General features: G+C 41.9%; 1 long non-coding RNA gene across 1 annotated transcript; it reads right to left on the bottom strand.

The window, feature by feature from the left end:
* Positions 1-5,114: 5,114 nt before the first annotated feature.
* LOC116581826 lies at positions 5,115-16,213 on the bottom strand. The gene is made up of 3 exons (XR_004282246.1): positions 16,154-16,213; positions 8,050-8,052; positions 5,115-5,125 (listed from the first exon to the last, which is right to left on the bottom strand). It is a non-coding gene; the product is annotated as an uncharacterized LOC116581826 (long non-coding RNA).
* Positions 16,214-16,415: the final 202 nt, after the last annotated feature.

Genomic DNA, 16,415 nt, shown 5'->3' with positions numbered 1-16,415 from the left:
AACTCATCATGCGCACAGTAGTCTGTCATACCAGCACATGACAGAGGGATCTAAAGTGCACCTTGTCTCTGGTGGCACTTGGCACGTGTAGGCTTGTGCTTCCCTGGCCAGAACCCTTTGATTCAGTTTACCTGAATCTCGGACCCCTGCGCAGTATCTCGCGAGACTTTAGCGGAAGCCCCCATCAACTCCACCTCCTGGAGCAAGGACGATTCTTCTTCCTGGTGGGCTGCTCTTAACCTTTTAATTTCTTTTTTTTTTTAATTTATTTTTAGCGTAACAGTATCATTGTTTTTGCACCACACCCAGTGCTCCATGCAATCCGTGCCCTCCCCAATACTCACCACCTGGTTCCCCCAACCTCCCACCCCCCGCCCCTTCAGAACCCTCAGGTTGTTTTTCAGAGTCCACAGTCTCTCATGGTTCCCCTCCCCTTCTTTTCCTCCCCCAGCAGTTTGGCCAGTCACTCCCTCCCATACTAAGATAGAGTCCTGTGGGAGAACTGGGGTGGGGGAGGAAGGTGCAGAGATGTCAACAGAAGAGCTAGGAAAGGGAAAAAAAAAAAAAAAAAAACCCAACTTTTTCCTTAAAGAAATTTTCAGTGGGGACTTACATATTTTAAATGTATGCCCTTAAAAATATCCGTTCTGAAGAAAATAATCTGCTCCCCATTGTTACTAATTTTGTTAAGTTTTGAAAGTAGTTAAACAAGGAGGTACTCAAAATTTAGATTCTAGGGATGCAAACGCTGTCCAGAGGGGTTTAAATGCATTTTAATCTTGAAAGAATCTGCCTGAAAACAATAATCTACTAATTATTAATATTATTGTATTAGTATCACTTTTTTCCCTTAGGAAAACATCACCGTGGCAGTCTCAGCGATTTCTAGAGGTTTTCATGGAGACCGTATCCGAACTAATTTTCTTTCTTCTGCCTGTCGTTTGGTTATTTATATCTAAGGTGGAAATAATAGTTGTAGATCCCATAGGGCACTGAGCAGTTGAAATTATCCTCTAGATTTAAATATGTGAGTTTAAATACAGCTCCAGGTGAGACCCCCTGGTGGCTTTGCAGCTCCAAGAGAGTGTGTGTGCAGCCTCCACTCCTGTTCCTTTTTTTGCATAGTCCACATACTGTCTTCCAGACAGAACACGCGCTTCCTGAGAGAAACTCTCACAGGAATAAAAGGAGAACTAATAAAAATAACGCTTACCAATATTATTTTTCGGCAGTACTTTTCTCTAAACTCACAGGCCGCACCAAAAACTAATGGCAAGCAGCAGGAGTCAGTCCCTGTGTAAGGAGAAATTAGCTGCTAACCAGAATCCCTGCGAAGCGATCTTGCTGGGCTACAAGTATGCAGAATTGGTCTGGTTAAATGGTCATTCTGTGTCTCATTTTTCAGATATTTTTTTTTTTTTTTAAATCAGGGATAATAGCATTGGCTTGTTGCTTTCACAGTGAGTGGTTAGCCACAGGAGCAGAACGCTGATGAGAAATCCAGAGTGAGCGAGCTTGTGGTTGGGTCCAGGGAATGGTTTTGAGACTTACTGTGGAAAGTAAGATTGTCATAAATTCTAGATACTGCAAGGATTGAGAAGGCAGGTGACTTCCAGGTCTTTCATCTGTTTGTCTTGATTTCCCTTTTGCCTCCCCCATCCACCCTCATTTTCTCTTTTGATGGAGGAGATCCTGGGGATGGGAAGTTCTACCTCCACAAAATGCTGGTGTGGGAAAGAGTTCCTCTCCTTCTCTGATGAAGTTTCCTGTCGTTTGGATGTACTTTTAGAGACTCGGATTTCTAGGATCACCTTGTCCATTCACAAAGCCAATAGTCTCAAAGATTTATTCCTTAAAATAGATGGTTATATTCCCAAGAACCCAAAATAGATATTTTCTAGGAATTTTTTAAAAAAATGATGGTGAAGACTAAAGATACAAACATAGTGATCTGAAGGGGCATGTGCACCCGAATGTTTATAGCAGCAATGTCCACAATAACCAAACTATGGAAAGAACCTAGATGTCCATCCACAGATGAATGGATAAAGAAGATGTGGTATATATACACAATGGAATACTATGCAGCCATCAAAAGAAATGAAATCTTGCCATTTGCGATGATGTGGATGGAACTAGAGGGTATTATGCTTAGCGAAATAAGTCAATCAGAGAAAGACAACTATCATTTGATCTCTCTGATATGATAAAGTAGAGATGCGACATGGGGAGTTTTGGGGGTAGGAAGGGGAGGGAGACAAACCATAAGTGACTCTTAATCGCACAAAACAAACTGAGGGTTGCCGGGGGAAGGGGGGTAGGGAGAGGGTGGTGGGGTTATGGACTTTGGGGAGGGTATGGGCTATGGTGAGTGCTGTGAAGTGTGTAAACCTGGCGATTCACAGACCTGTACCCCTGGGGCTAATAATACATTATATGTTTATAAAAATTTTTAAAAATTAATAAAAAAATAAAATTAGAAAGTCCCCCCCCACAAAAAGAGGCTAAAGAAATCAGACTTTTCATTTAGACATACTCCAGCAGACATGTGAAGGATATTTGTGAAGAGGTGGGACTGGGTGACACAGAAAGTTTAGGAAGTTTTGTAAAAATGTGAGTAATTGCAGATAGGATAGTGGCAGTTAGAACAGAATGAAGGAAAGTGATTTAAGGGATATTCAAGGGGAGAACAATCAGAGCTTACTGATTGTCTGGATATAGAAAATTAAGGAAAGGAAAGTGTTAGTGATGCTTGATCGCTTAGTTAAGTGGGTCCCATCAGCCAGAAGAGGTGTGCAAGTCAGAGAAGGTAGGGTCATGATGTGCTAACAGATAAACTCCAAATCACAGAAGCTGAAAACAGCAAATGGCTATTTCTTGCTCAGGCAGACTGGTACCAGGATTTGTACCTCCTTAGTCACTCAGGGATCCAGATCAAGGGAGGTCGCCATGATGCCACTCTTTCAACATTTCCCTCCTCGTACTAAGTGAGAGGAACAGAACATGAAACATAGTGCAGCGGCTCTTCAATCTGTTTGCATGGAAGCAACAGGCACACATTCATCTGCTTATATCTCTGTAGCATGGCCATGCTTTTCATTAGTGGGTAGAGAAATGTGACCTTCCATATACGTGGAATTGCAAGGACCCTCGATACTGGTGACTATGAGTGTTGCCTGCCACCACAGGAAGAACAGGAGAAGCAGAGAGATGGGATGGTGACCACAGTGACAGGTGAGCTCTTAGATGCTGGTGGGCAGAGGGTGGGGCAGCCTGCGAAGGTGAGAAGTACATTGCACATGGTAAACTGGGGGTTCACTTGAGTCAAAATAAATATACAGCATCCCAGTAAGAAGAAACGTCCTGATAAATAGCTCAGGAGAGGAGATCTGGCTGGGGGAGAGGGTGATGGGCAGGGGTTGTAATTTCAAGTCATCAGATATTGGTTCTGGAAACTCACAGGAGGAGTATGTCTAGGGAAAAAGGAAGAACAGGAAGGTGACTTTGGAGAACTCCAATATTTAAGGTCCAGCTAGAGGAAAAAGAGCCAGAAAAAAACTAATGTTTATAATTAATAGCAGTATGGAATCTATAAAACATACACCAAATTAAAAAAATAGAAGTAGGTACATTTTTCATATTTGCTTGGGTAAAAATAAGGACGTAGACCATTATTCTGCCACATGTGATTTCCAGCCAGCATGCTGCACATGGGCATGTACTGTCCCTTGGAAGTAACCTTGAAATAATTCTGTCTGCCAATCAGTCAGCAGCAGAACAGAGCTAAAGAGAATTAAATAGCTCACACAGTGAGGGAGGCAATCTTGTTAAGTTGGGTTTCTAAGTGACCCCTGACTGACATACCTCAAACTTGGGAAGTCTTTGGCTTTCACGATGTGGAAGCTGAAATCCAAAGAGCAGCTTGTCTTTTTGGTATAATGATTACAAAAACTACAAGAAAGGTGAACTTTCAAAGTTAGGCTTGAGAGAACTTCCAGAAGTGATCCGTGCTGCTATCAAAAGCCACTTACTCTGATGGGCTGAGGGCTGGGCACCGGAAGAGGTCATATGATTCAGCCAACAGGCAAAGCCTGAAGGTCTGTGATTTAAATGAAGATGGAAATTCTCAGAGCTGGAAAGCCTGGAAAAATCCGGTAATGAGATAAACCTAATATGTTTGTGATTCCTAGGAGGGAACTGCTGTTTTGCAGAGGTTATTAATTATGCAACAGGAAAACCTAAAGGGTCCTTGGAGGGCCAATTCAGGCACGGTACTCTGGGGATCCCACCCACAACTCCCCCTCTCAGGCTGGGGAGATGATCTTCTGTTTGGTTTGCTGGGAATGGCACTGCTGTTTTGTACATGCGATTCTCATGTGAGGGTGAGCCCAAGTAAAACACTAGTCAGAAAGAAGGCAGGAGGGAGCTGCCTGTGGTGGGTGAGTTTTCACAAAGAGCCTGGGAAGTGGGTGGTCAGCTGAGCTGGGTTGACACTGTCCATTTTTCACTGTGATCCTTGGTTATCAGTCATCTGTGCTCCGTGAAGGTCATCCCCACACAGGGAGTCAGAAATTAGTAGGCAGGCAATCAAGAAGAGATGCTCTGAAATAAGAAGGGAGGGAGATTTTCCTTCGGTCTTCGGTCTTCTGTCTTCAGTAGGTGTTGGCCCGAGGCAGACGGCAGCGGGAGGGCAACCGTTGTCCTGCAACCAAACCTTGTAGGCAGTAGTGAGATTCACTTGAGATGGAAAATTGAAACTGAAGGTGGAGAAGGCAGGCTTTCCAAGACAGGGCCGAGCCTAAGAACAGACGGGCGACTGAGTGCAGTGAAAGAGAAGTGACAGCCACCACCTTGTTTTTTGATTTTGCTTTCCCCAGGTCCTCATGGGTGAGTCTATGACTTGTCCATGTCTATCGGTTAAAATCCTGCCCTGTTTCATAAACAAGCTCTCCAGAGACAGGAAGTGGAGCAGTAAGCTCAGGCACCTTTCTCACATGTTCCTGCTCAAGACATACATAAGAACACAGAATAAGGCCTGGGCCCTGATGGCCCAGTTATGATTGCCGACTTCTCATCTTTTTCTTGGAAATTTGTTGCTTCCAAGAAAGTGAGCCTTCTGGTATTTCTAGGTATAAATCTAGGGGCACGGGGCCTCCCCTAATTCACTGTGCTTCCCTTTTCTGGACTGGATGGGTCTATATACAGGCTCTCTCTGTCTCTCAGGAGGGTCTAGGTTATGTTTAAGTAACAGACTCCCCCTAAATCTTAGAGGTTTAATAAATATATATTTCTTTTTCCTATTAGAACCTGTTTCCTTTGCTGGGAGCTCTGCTCCTCCATCTTCCCCATTCAGAGATGAATACGACAGAGGCCTAAACCATCTGGAACATCACCAGTCCCTGTGACAGAGGGGAAGAGATAGGTTGAATGGGGCAGTGGCATCTATAGGCTTCTTGCTGAAAGTCACATGTGTCTCCTCTGTTCACATTTCTTTCCTCAGCCCTCACAGAACCCAAGACCAGCATAACTTCAAGTCTAGTAGGATGATAGAACCCTAGCCTGCACTCAGGACTGGAAACGTTGGTGACCACCATAACTGTTCTCTCAGCTATGGCTTTCAATTTCAACCAGACCTTTTCCCACAGGACAGAAGCTGTACTTTGATATCTGTTGGGGATTGAGGTTTTTATTTTTCTTTTTAAAGATTTTATTTATTTATCTGAGAGGGAGAGAGACAATACATGAGCAGAGGGAGCAGAGGGAGTAGCAGACTCCCCACTGAGCAGGGAGTCCAAAGCAGGGCTCAATCCTAGGATGCTGGGATCATGATCTGAGCTCAAGACAGATGCTTAACCAACTGAGCCACCCTCTTGTCCCATCTCTTATTTTTCTTATTGCCACCTCTGTGCAGGTTAGCTGGAATGTGATGACCTGCTTGACAGGAATTACTCAGATCCTATGTCACTCTGCTCTGCCTAGTATTGATAATCCTTGTGGCTTAGAACTTGCAATAGCAAGGGTTTATGAATTCCTGGAACAAAATAGTGTCCCTCAAGGACACAGGGAGTAGCTAATATGGTTATATTTCTGGAGTGAGTCTTTGCATTAAGTTTGTTCTCCAAGCTCTTGTTCTGTCTTTTTGAGTGAGTCCTGGATTAATTTCCACATCACTTCTCTTCATTTCTTTCTTGCCTAGAACGACATGTAATGACTTGTGTCCTTGTCATGAATTGACCATAAACAAGTCAGAGAAATACAGGTGCCATTTGCATTCACAGTAAGGCCAACAGTTTCTAATCAAAGTCTGAGTAGCCGGTCTATTCAGCCTAGAGCAGTGGTTCTCAAAGTGGACCAAAATTATCAGCAACACCTAAGGACTGTTGTAAATGCAAATTCCTAGACTCCTCCTCAGACCTGCTGAATCAGAAACTCAGCTGATGAGATTCAGACATCTACATTTTAACACACTTTCTAGGTGAATTGCTGAATGTTAAACTTTGAGAACAAGCAGAGGAAGGAAAAGAAACTGAGCCTGGAAGGAAGGTAAAGAAAAGACAAGAAACTCTCACACTTGGGTCTGCAAACTGACCAAGTTCACAATTTCTCAACCACATTGCCATAAATGAGGGAAAAGACTTTTTACTCACATAGTACATTGGGGAACACGCTGGAGAAACATGCCTAGAGAAACAAGGTGTGGAAGTTGTAAGTGAGGAATGCCTAAGGATACTATCATTTCCTGCCTGAAAATTTCCTTCCTGAGCTCCTCGGTTAAATGTCCTGGCTTGAACATGCTTTGAAAAGCCCAAGAGAGAGATTTTCACTGGAAATTTAAGGTTGGTGTGTTGGATAGTCTTTATCTTCTGTCTCCATCTTCTTGGCTCACCTCTTGCCTCTGGTCATGGCTGCAGGATCCGGTTGCTACAAATGTAGATGGCCAGGATCTCATGGCTAGGATCTCATCACTGAAGCAATGGCTACCTTTTGCTTTTTACCTTGGGAACTTTTTTTTTTTTTGTCTTGCCATCACCTTGTCTAACACCCATGGGGGCTCCACTGGGCCATTCTGAAGCATGCACAGATCTAGAAATGTTAGGGCATTACATTTGGACAATATTTGGCCATAATGTCCCATTTGGACAATATTTGACAAAGAGAAGCTAAGAATTGGAGGGCAGGTACTCTCTTGGTCTCTGTCTCAGGTACATTCTTTTGGAAGAACTATATGTTTCTCTGGGAGTCCTTGCTGGAATCAAGTCTCCACTGACCAAGGCAGTTTAGTTTTTCCCTGATGTTCTTCTGTTTCAGGATCCCATCCAGGACACCGTGTTACATGTAGTAGACATGCTGCCCAGCCTCCTTTGTCAGATTTCACCTCAGTGGAGTTACTCTCTTCCCAGTTTCCATACTTTACTCTTTGGAAGGAAGTCATTATGCACAGCCCACACAGAAGGAATGGGGAGTTAAGCCTTGAGGTATAACTTGAGGGCAGAGTATCTAGAGTAAATTATTTGGAATTCTTCCACATGGGAGATATGTCTATTCTGCCTTATTTTATTTTAGCAGTTATATCACTAAGAACTTGTGGATATTTATTATCTTTTGGGTCATGTTCCAATATGACTTTATTTTCTTGCATGGTCTCTTCTTTGACAATTGGAATTTCTTTCAGTTGCTTCCTGTGTTCTTCTGGCATAACTCATCATCAGGTGTTGTACTGCATTTTATCTTACAAGATGCTCCAGGATCATGTGTTTTCTGCTGCAGTCTTAAAGGTCACCATTTCTCCAAAGTGTCCTGGTTCTTTTTATCAAGAAGTGGGTTAGAAACCAAGATGTAGATGTTTGGTGTTCTCTGAAAAGACTTTTTATTTATTTTTAATTTTTTTTAAAGATTTAAAAAAATCTATTTGTGAGAGTGGGGGAGAGAGAGAGAAGGAGAGGAGCAGAGGGGAGGGAGAAGCAGACTTCTTGCTGTGCAGGGTACCTGACGTGGGGCTTGATCCCAGGACACTGAGATCATAATCTGAGCTGAAGGTAGACTCTTAACCAACTGAGCCACAGGGACATGCCTGAAAAGGCTTTTAAAATGTCTTTTTTATTCTTTATTTTAATCCCAAAACAAAATTTCTTTGTTATTTGCCTTCACTAAGTCTAGTACATCATATATACTTTTAGGGAATTCCAGCTGATTATTATCTAAGGATCACTGGGACCCTCTATTATACTCAACCTAACCACATTTAATTTTCCCAGGAGTATGCTTTTTCATCATTCCTTCAGTTCCAGGAATGTGACAAGTGGAAATCACCATATTCTGTATCACACAGAATTTACTGGCCTGATGGAATTTGGAGATGACTATTAAAAGGACAGTTTAAGTGGACAGCTTGGGAACAGACCCCATGGGTTTGGAGTGCTCTCCTTCAGGAAACTGTATATACACTGAACCAGTAGCTGATACATGAGACTGTAACTTCATTCAAGGAATTAAAGGATTAAAGTTGGATTGGTCCTTCTCATAGTCATTCCCAGTGACCCTCTTGTGGCATTTGTCCCTTCCACCTATGCATTCTTGTACATCATCATGCATTCTTATACGTCATCATGGAGGTCTCCAAACCATTTACACAAGAAAACATTTACACCAGGGGATGAATAAGGTTTCCATTGGAAGGTAATTAACCCTGTTTACCAAGAGAACTTAGGTTCATTACTGTATATAGTGACGGGGGGTGGGGTGTATTCTATGAAACTCAGTGGTTGACTGGGATGTCTCTTGGTGTTTCCATGCTCAGTAAGAATGATGTGTGGATAATTGTGCCAAACATGGCCTGTTACAAGTTAGGCAATCCAGGGCTGAAATTTCTCGGGAACAAAGGTTTGTGTTACCCTAACAAAGGAAAACCCTTACACTTAATAAAGTTCTAACTACTGTAAGGAGTATTTGGAATGGATGATGGAGATAAGAGATAATAAATACAAGTTTTGGATTTGGGTCTAGCTACAGCAACAAAAATCAGCTTATTCCTCTAACCAGCTAATATTGAGTGTTTTGTGAAGATTGAATTCACTACCAACCTGAAGGATCCACAATGGCATGAATTTTTGTAGGCCATGAGGAGAGCCTAGTAATTCAAGTGGAGGACTGTTAGACTTCTTTGACAGACTCCTTTCTTAGATGGCCTCACTGAGCTTCAGCCACACTACAGATTTCTTGCTTTCTGCCCCAGAAGCTTCCTACTACTGTTTGGGTATAAGAAGGAGCCCTCTCAGCCTTTCTGGTACATGTAAAAATGTGGACTTGCATTCTGAATTGAAATCTCTTAGAACAATCATTAACGACAGGCAGGGGAGTGACACTGTGTCTCTGATCAACAAGTCTGACAATTGTATGTCTCGTAAAAAGTCCCAGCAAAATCAAGTTTCCACTGCCCACATGAATGACCTTGATTCACCCTCCTTGCGCTAGCTTTGACTTTGTATCTGTTTCACTCTCCCTAGAGTCTCACTCCATCTCTCTTGGCTTACCAGATAAACTGCCTATTCAAACATCCTTGCATCAGGCTCTGCTTTTGTGGTAATACAAATCAGAATAGATTAATAGGTTTGCAATAGCCTGAGGGAGAAGGAGAGAAAATTCATGAGTATAGGAGTTTGAAATCACATGAAAAGTCTTATTGTAAATCAGGCACTAGGTGAAAAAATCTTTTTTTCTCCAGTTCTGTACTGTAGACAGATTTTTTTTTCCCTTCTTTGTTTTCTTTCCTCCACAAATTTCCATTAAGTCCCAACTGGAAGTCAGGCACTGGATGACAAGATCTAGGGAATACAGAGTCGTGATCTTAATGACCTTATGTGATCGTGGTACAATGAACAAATGTATGGAATACTATGTGTATGCTTGTGTGTGTGTGTACACACCCATGTGCACTGAGAACTTGGTGAGGGAGATGGGGAAAAGAGGAATCGTATTAAAAATGACTTTCAGGTCTTCTCCCATCTGATCTTGGGTTTATACTAAAGGGCCAGGTATGAGCATAGGGCAACTGTGTGACAACAAGAATCACTTGGCTGTTGCTAAATTGCTCTCACTAGAGAGACAGAACCATAGACACACATATGATTGGCGTATTTGCTGTTCTCTCTGATGAGACACTTGAGACCTAACAATTCTCAATGCTTTCCAAGCAGGCTTCCCACAATCCACTGCCCTTGCCTAGATCACTTAAGCTCATTATCCTCCAAAATGTGACCATGATGCACAATCATCAGTTGCTCTGAAATAAACTAATAAGGAAATTACTCTTAAAGTTCCCAGGATTCTTCAGAGTCAGCAACTGACTTGTAATCAATCAACAGCATTAGTAACCAGGGTCAGACGCACTGACATTTACCAAGTGGGAAAAATCACATGATCAACTAAAGGTATTTATTTTCCTGTGGGCCCTGTGCTCCTGCCAAGGCAAGTGAATATGAAGATCCATGTACACATGTCTACAGATATCTGTGTGCACACATTTGCACACATGTGTGCACATACACACACACCACCTTCTGTTTTAATGGGAGAAAGCATAGTGTTATGAAAAATATTAGAAGCTCTGGGAATAAAACGTCTGGTTCTGAATACTGGCTTGGCCCCTAGGTAGGGGATTGCTAAGTGACTTTGGGGATAAATGTTATTTAAGTGACTGAATTAAAATGTATTTTTTATGCTACAAAATCTTATAAAAGGACAGATGTAGAGAGAAAAATGGGGTCTTGAGAGAAACACAAGTAAACTTGCAGAAGACGAAACAATCCCAAAGAAATCACAGGTCTAGGGGAGAATCCCACCCAGCACCAGGAGCCAGGAATCCTCATTTTGTTTCATTTATCCTTTCTCTACACTGCTTCAATTGACAGTATCTTTTGCAAATTTTTCACGTTTTCCTGAGAGTGAAGAAACTGTCTCTGTCTTTGTCTTTTTTCCTTTTTCTTTTCTTCTGTCGTTTGTTTACTTGAATTCTACGTTTCTTAAAGTGCTGGTTCAAGTAATCTGTTCCCTCTCCCAACCTACAGCCCTCAGGTTCACTTCCTATCTAACTTCCTGTGGCATTTATGGCCCACATCACCATCCAGGGAGCCCTAATCTGCTGTACTTAGTGAAGGCGCATACATAAAGAAGGTCCCTCTAGCTGGGCTGTTGGCATATGAAGGGCTAGATCTTATTCATCTCGCTTCTCTTATGTTAAGTATAATCCTTCACGTGTAATGGGGGCTCCATAAAAGAAATATTTTGCTATTGGTGTTGGTGATATCTCCCAGAGATATTATGCCATTAATAATCCCCTTTGAAACCTTCCCAATGCCTATCTCCATGGAGATGAGTAGAGGGCACACATCCACATTATTGTCTGCAATTGATGTAATAAAATTTCTGACTTTGGTATGGTACTTAATATGATTTATCTCATGTCACATAGAATCTATAAAAAAACACTAATAATAGGATCCTGAAACACCTCTGCAAAGTAGAAAATAGTTATATTATTCCTATTGGACAGATAATAATAACTAACATTTAATGAGGGTTTGCTGAATTCCAGGCATCATTTTAATGTTTTTCACTTGAAAACTCATTTAATCTTTCTAACTACCTTATGAAGTGGGCACTATTATTATCACTTTTATTTTATAGATGAAGAAAGCCAGACACAAAAGGTAGATCATATTTTGTACACAATTATTTACTCCTTTCCATGTAAGAGGGTTATAGGTCTCTGGCTTTTCCTCTCTGACTTGTTTATCCTTCCTATGGTAGGAATATACTCCTTTGTATATTGATATCATCACTGAGGTCAATGAAATATGAGTGGCAGAGACAGTAACCCTGTTTCAATGATTTGCTTTAAGAGCCATCCTATGACTGGTCATATGCTTTCTTATAATCTGCCAGGAGACAAAGACATGGGCTCTATCTCAGCCTATATCCATTAATAGGGAAGACATACAGTGTGGAGCCAACGAGCCCTGGGGCTTCCCTTGATCTACTCCCAAAATGTGACATGAGCGAGGAATAAATCTTTAATGGGGAAAAGCCACTGAGATTTTGGTAGTGGCAGAAGCAAGTACTATAAGCTGTCTAAGACAGAAATTTTAAGTAACTTGCCCCTGGTTCCATGGTTACCAAGCGGTAAATCTCAGATTCAAAATGAAACAATGTGGCTTGCCAAGCCACCAATTTCACACACTCATGGTTTGTCAGAGTGGAGATACTGAGGCCTGGAGAGGTCATCATCGTAGCTTGTCTAAATCATACGTGGCATATTCTGCAGAGTTTGGACTGGGTCTCTAAGTCCTGAGCTCTTCTCACAACACCATCAAGAGTTTGACTTGAAGGGGGAACTGCTGCCCTGCCTGGCGGGCAGTACTTTGTTCTTATCACACCAGAAACGTCTGGAATTCATTCTTATTCTTCGTGGCCCAGCTGCAGGATGGTCCAAAGTCAGCAGCATCACCTCGTCAGCATTCAGGCTCTGTCTCTGCGGCCGTTCCCCTTCTTGGGGATTATTTATGAGGAATGAAGGAAGAGGGGGCTGTGCAGAGTTATTTGTTTTCTGCGAAGCTAGGGGATTGGAAATGTTTTAGAAACATAACTGGTTGACACAGAGGATAAAAAGTTAAACATACAGAACCCAACATGTCCTCTCCCGGGACCCCTGTCTGGCTAACAGCAGGATTCACTCTGACATTGTACTGCAGGCTGAATGAGGAAAAAAGACAACCCTGTTCAAACAAAGGCTTGAATACAATGGTTCTGAAGGGCTCACACTGAGTTCTGCGAGAGTGTTCAAGAGAAAATGTACCTTGAGTGCTAGTTTGGGTCTAATGCAGCGACGGTGTCTGCTGGTGTGGGGTCAGAACACTTGAGGACTGAACTTGGGGATTTCTTGCTTGGTTGATAGACGTGTGTGAATATCACTAGGAGTTAGAGAGGAATCTGCATTGAGAAGATGCACCTCCTCCTCCTGCCCCCACAAGCAGGCATTTTAGGGGAATACAACATAGGGATTACCACTGTAACAATCTACTTTAAAGCCTTTTTCTCCCCATTTTTATCCTTTTGTGATACTGAAAAAAACCAAGATTTTGATAGTATTAGATGATCGATTTACTACTGCTTTGTAGGTTGCAGAATCAGAAAGTGGAAAGGTTCCTTTGATATCCTACCTCTAATAGTGGAAATTTTGATCAGATGGTATTTGTGGGCTGGATATGTTCCTTGGACTTGCCTGAGACTGTAGTTTCAAGTAAACAGCAAGGTAGAATTGGTGTGCCAGTTCCCAGTGCAATGAACTTTTAATTTATACCTTCTGGGAATGCAAAACTGATATCTGATTAGAGTAGGAATTATCACATCACCTATCCCACATAGAAAGAAAACCACTTTTCATCCCAAGATAAACTCAGAAAGCAGGGAACACCCTGTCTGAAAGTAGCCCCCCAAATCCCCACCCCCCAAATCAGTGGAACTCTGGGCTCCAGTTAGATGCTACTCTAATGAAAACAGCTCAGCCCCTAACTTGCAATCCTGACTTCTGTAATTATGGGATGAGCCTTGCATTTAAGATAATCACATGAAGGAGCTGACGTTTTCCCACCGAGGACAGACCTATGGTACCTCTGTAGGTGAGTTCAGGTCTTTCAAGAAGTGGATGCAAAAATTGGATTCGAGGGTTGAGAAGAGTGTTCTTCTGGGAAATGTCTGTGAAGGATTAATGCTGAGGGAACAGGAGGAGTCCAGGGGAGCCATCACACCACAATAAAGGTGTGACACCTTTAGAAACCGGGAGGGAAGGAAGGAGTGGAAACAAGGCTTCAGACTGCAGTGTGGTCCTCTGAGAATCCTGCCCACATCCATGGGGAGTCCCTGAGCCCAATATGCCCTTCAGAGGGATTTTCCCATTGGCAGGGATTGGCCACTTCTAGTCCATCATTATGCTCAGTGGCTGGTGAGGAGCAATGCAGGAGACACCACAGTGGCTTCAAAGAGATGGTGCCTGACTACTGTCTCTGTAACCATCTCTCTTCCCTGCTGTAGGTTCTTTGGAAGGAATATTGGGCCCTCAGACTTTGGTAACCCAATGAGTTTTCCCCCTTAAACCTGTTGTAACCTTTATTTGGGGATCCAGCCCTTCAAAGGCTAGAATTCTTTGCAAAGCATTTCAAGAAGAGTACTTTAACATCCTTTATACTTTAGTCTCTAAAATTTTAAAAATAATTCACAAGGTGCAGCTGCAGATGCTGGATATAGCAGTGATAAAACATAGAATGAAATGCTTGCCCTCATGTAATGCACATTCCCCAAGGGGGAGGAGGCAGGCCATAAATTTGTATTCTCATCATGGAACTTTCTAGAAGATGTTCAGATTTTTTCCGTTCCATACCTCCAGTGGATTTCTGTTTTTACCAGGGTTAGAAAACCAAAGTCCTTATAATCACTGCCCTGTAAGGTCCTACACAATAGTTTTGAAGTGGTTTGTAACTATTGAAGTGGTTTGTAACTATTCTGGAATGGAATACCACAGGTTGATCAGGAGTGTCAATGGGATATGTTACAAGAATAAATAGAATGTTGAGATGATTTTTTCTGAGAAGTTGGTATTTGGATAAAGACTCAAACGAAAAGGAAAAAGGCATGATGTGTTAGGAGAAAATTCTATATGATATTTCCACACATCTTAGACTACCTTTTCAAGGACGTTAAGAGTAAAAAACAGCCTTGGAAGCTAGAAATAGTGTGTTTCCGTGAGCTGGGTGGATTCATTCCCTTATCGGTATAATAAAGATGGACAATATATTCCTTTCTGGGGAATTTCTAGAATATTGAAGTCTCCTTCCTCTCTCCAGAGAAGATTTGATTATATCCCAGGGTAATAAGGTCATATCTATTTTTGGGGGGGGATAGTAGGGGGGGTTATATCAGTCTCCTTATAAGACCAGGGGTCTCCTAATCTGAGTGTTCTTACAGCCCTTGTGGGACTTGGGTGAACAAGAGAGTAATCCCAGCATCACATGTATACTGTTTGCTGTGTGCTATGCGTAATGAATTCTCTAAGCTCATTTGGGCTTGTTTCCTTACTGACCAAATTTATGGGAGTCAGCCCAGCTCCTCTGCTGCTGCTTAGGGATTCCTTGACCACTTGGCACCATGTGGGTTTTTAAGGGAAAAGCATTCTAGGCAGAAGAAATTGCTAGTGCAAAGCCCTTGAGGTGGAAGCATGCCTGCTTTATTTGATGAATGGCAAGAAAGTCAATGTGGCTGGAGTCGAATGAGTTAGGGAAAAGTGAAAAGAGAGTCCAGAGAGGAATGGGGGTGGGGCGGATTGTGTAGGACATTATAAGGCAGCGATTGTAAGGACTTTGATTTTCTAACCCCGGCAAAACAGAAGTCCATCGGAGGTGTGGAATGGAAAAATCTGACATCTTCCAGAAAGTTCTGTGATGAGAATGAAGTATAGGAGGGCAAGATAAGAAGAAAAGAAACCAGTTAGGTAGTAATGGCGATAAGGATGAGAGCTTTGACCACGGGTGTCAGTGGATATTTTTTGAAGGTGGAGTAAACAGATTTACAGATGGATTGGATACGGATTTTCTATGAGGAAAAGATAAGATAAAATAATGATTTTACCAACAATTAGAATTGCCAGACATTAAAATGGGATAACTGTGAATGGGACATATTTGAGAAGGGACATCAGTAGTTCGTTTGAACAGTTTAAATTAACGCATCAATTAGACATCCTCGGGCAGATGCTGAGTAAGGAGATAGGTTGATGGTCCTGTCGTTCAAGCAACAGGTATCAGGTATAGTTAGAAATTGATGAGGTTTCATCATAATGAGATTATATAGAGACAAGGTAACATTTTTTATTAACAACTTTTAGGCACATTTCACATATAATAAATCACACATACTTAAATACACAACTTTATACTTTTCAAAATATGTATATAACCATCATGAAACCATCATCACCATGAACAGAATGGGTATACCCATCACCCCCCCCCCAAAATTTCTTTATTACCTTTTAAATTTCTTTTATCTGCCCCATTCCTACTTCCAGATTAGTGGTTACTGATCTGCTTTCTGACATTAAGGATACATAAATGGAATTGTGCCATATATTCTCTTTTTAGTGTGGCTTCTTTAATTTCAGCACAATTATTTTAGGATTCATCAGTGTCATCTCAGGCATTATGAGTTCATTCTTTCTTGTTGCTAAGTAATTTTCTAAGGCATGGACATAACATTGTGTGCTTATCAGTTCACCTTTTGATGGATATTTGGGTTGTTTCCAGTTTGAGAGTATCACAAATAGGGCTGCTGTGAAGTTTTATATATAAGCCTCAATACCTATTTTTAAT

Source organism: Mustela erminea, chromosome 21 (genome assembly GCF_009829155.1).
Source record: "Mustela erminea isolate mMusErm1 chromosome 21, mMusErm1.Pri, whole genome shotgun sequence".
Lineage (NCBI taxonomy): Eukaryota > Metazoa > Chordata > Mammalia > Carnivora > Mustelidae > Mustela > Mustela erminea.
The sequence above is the reverse complement of the archived record's forward strand: the minus strand, read 5'-3'. Positions and strand labels throughout refer to the sequence as shown.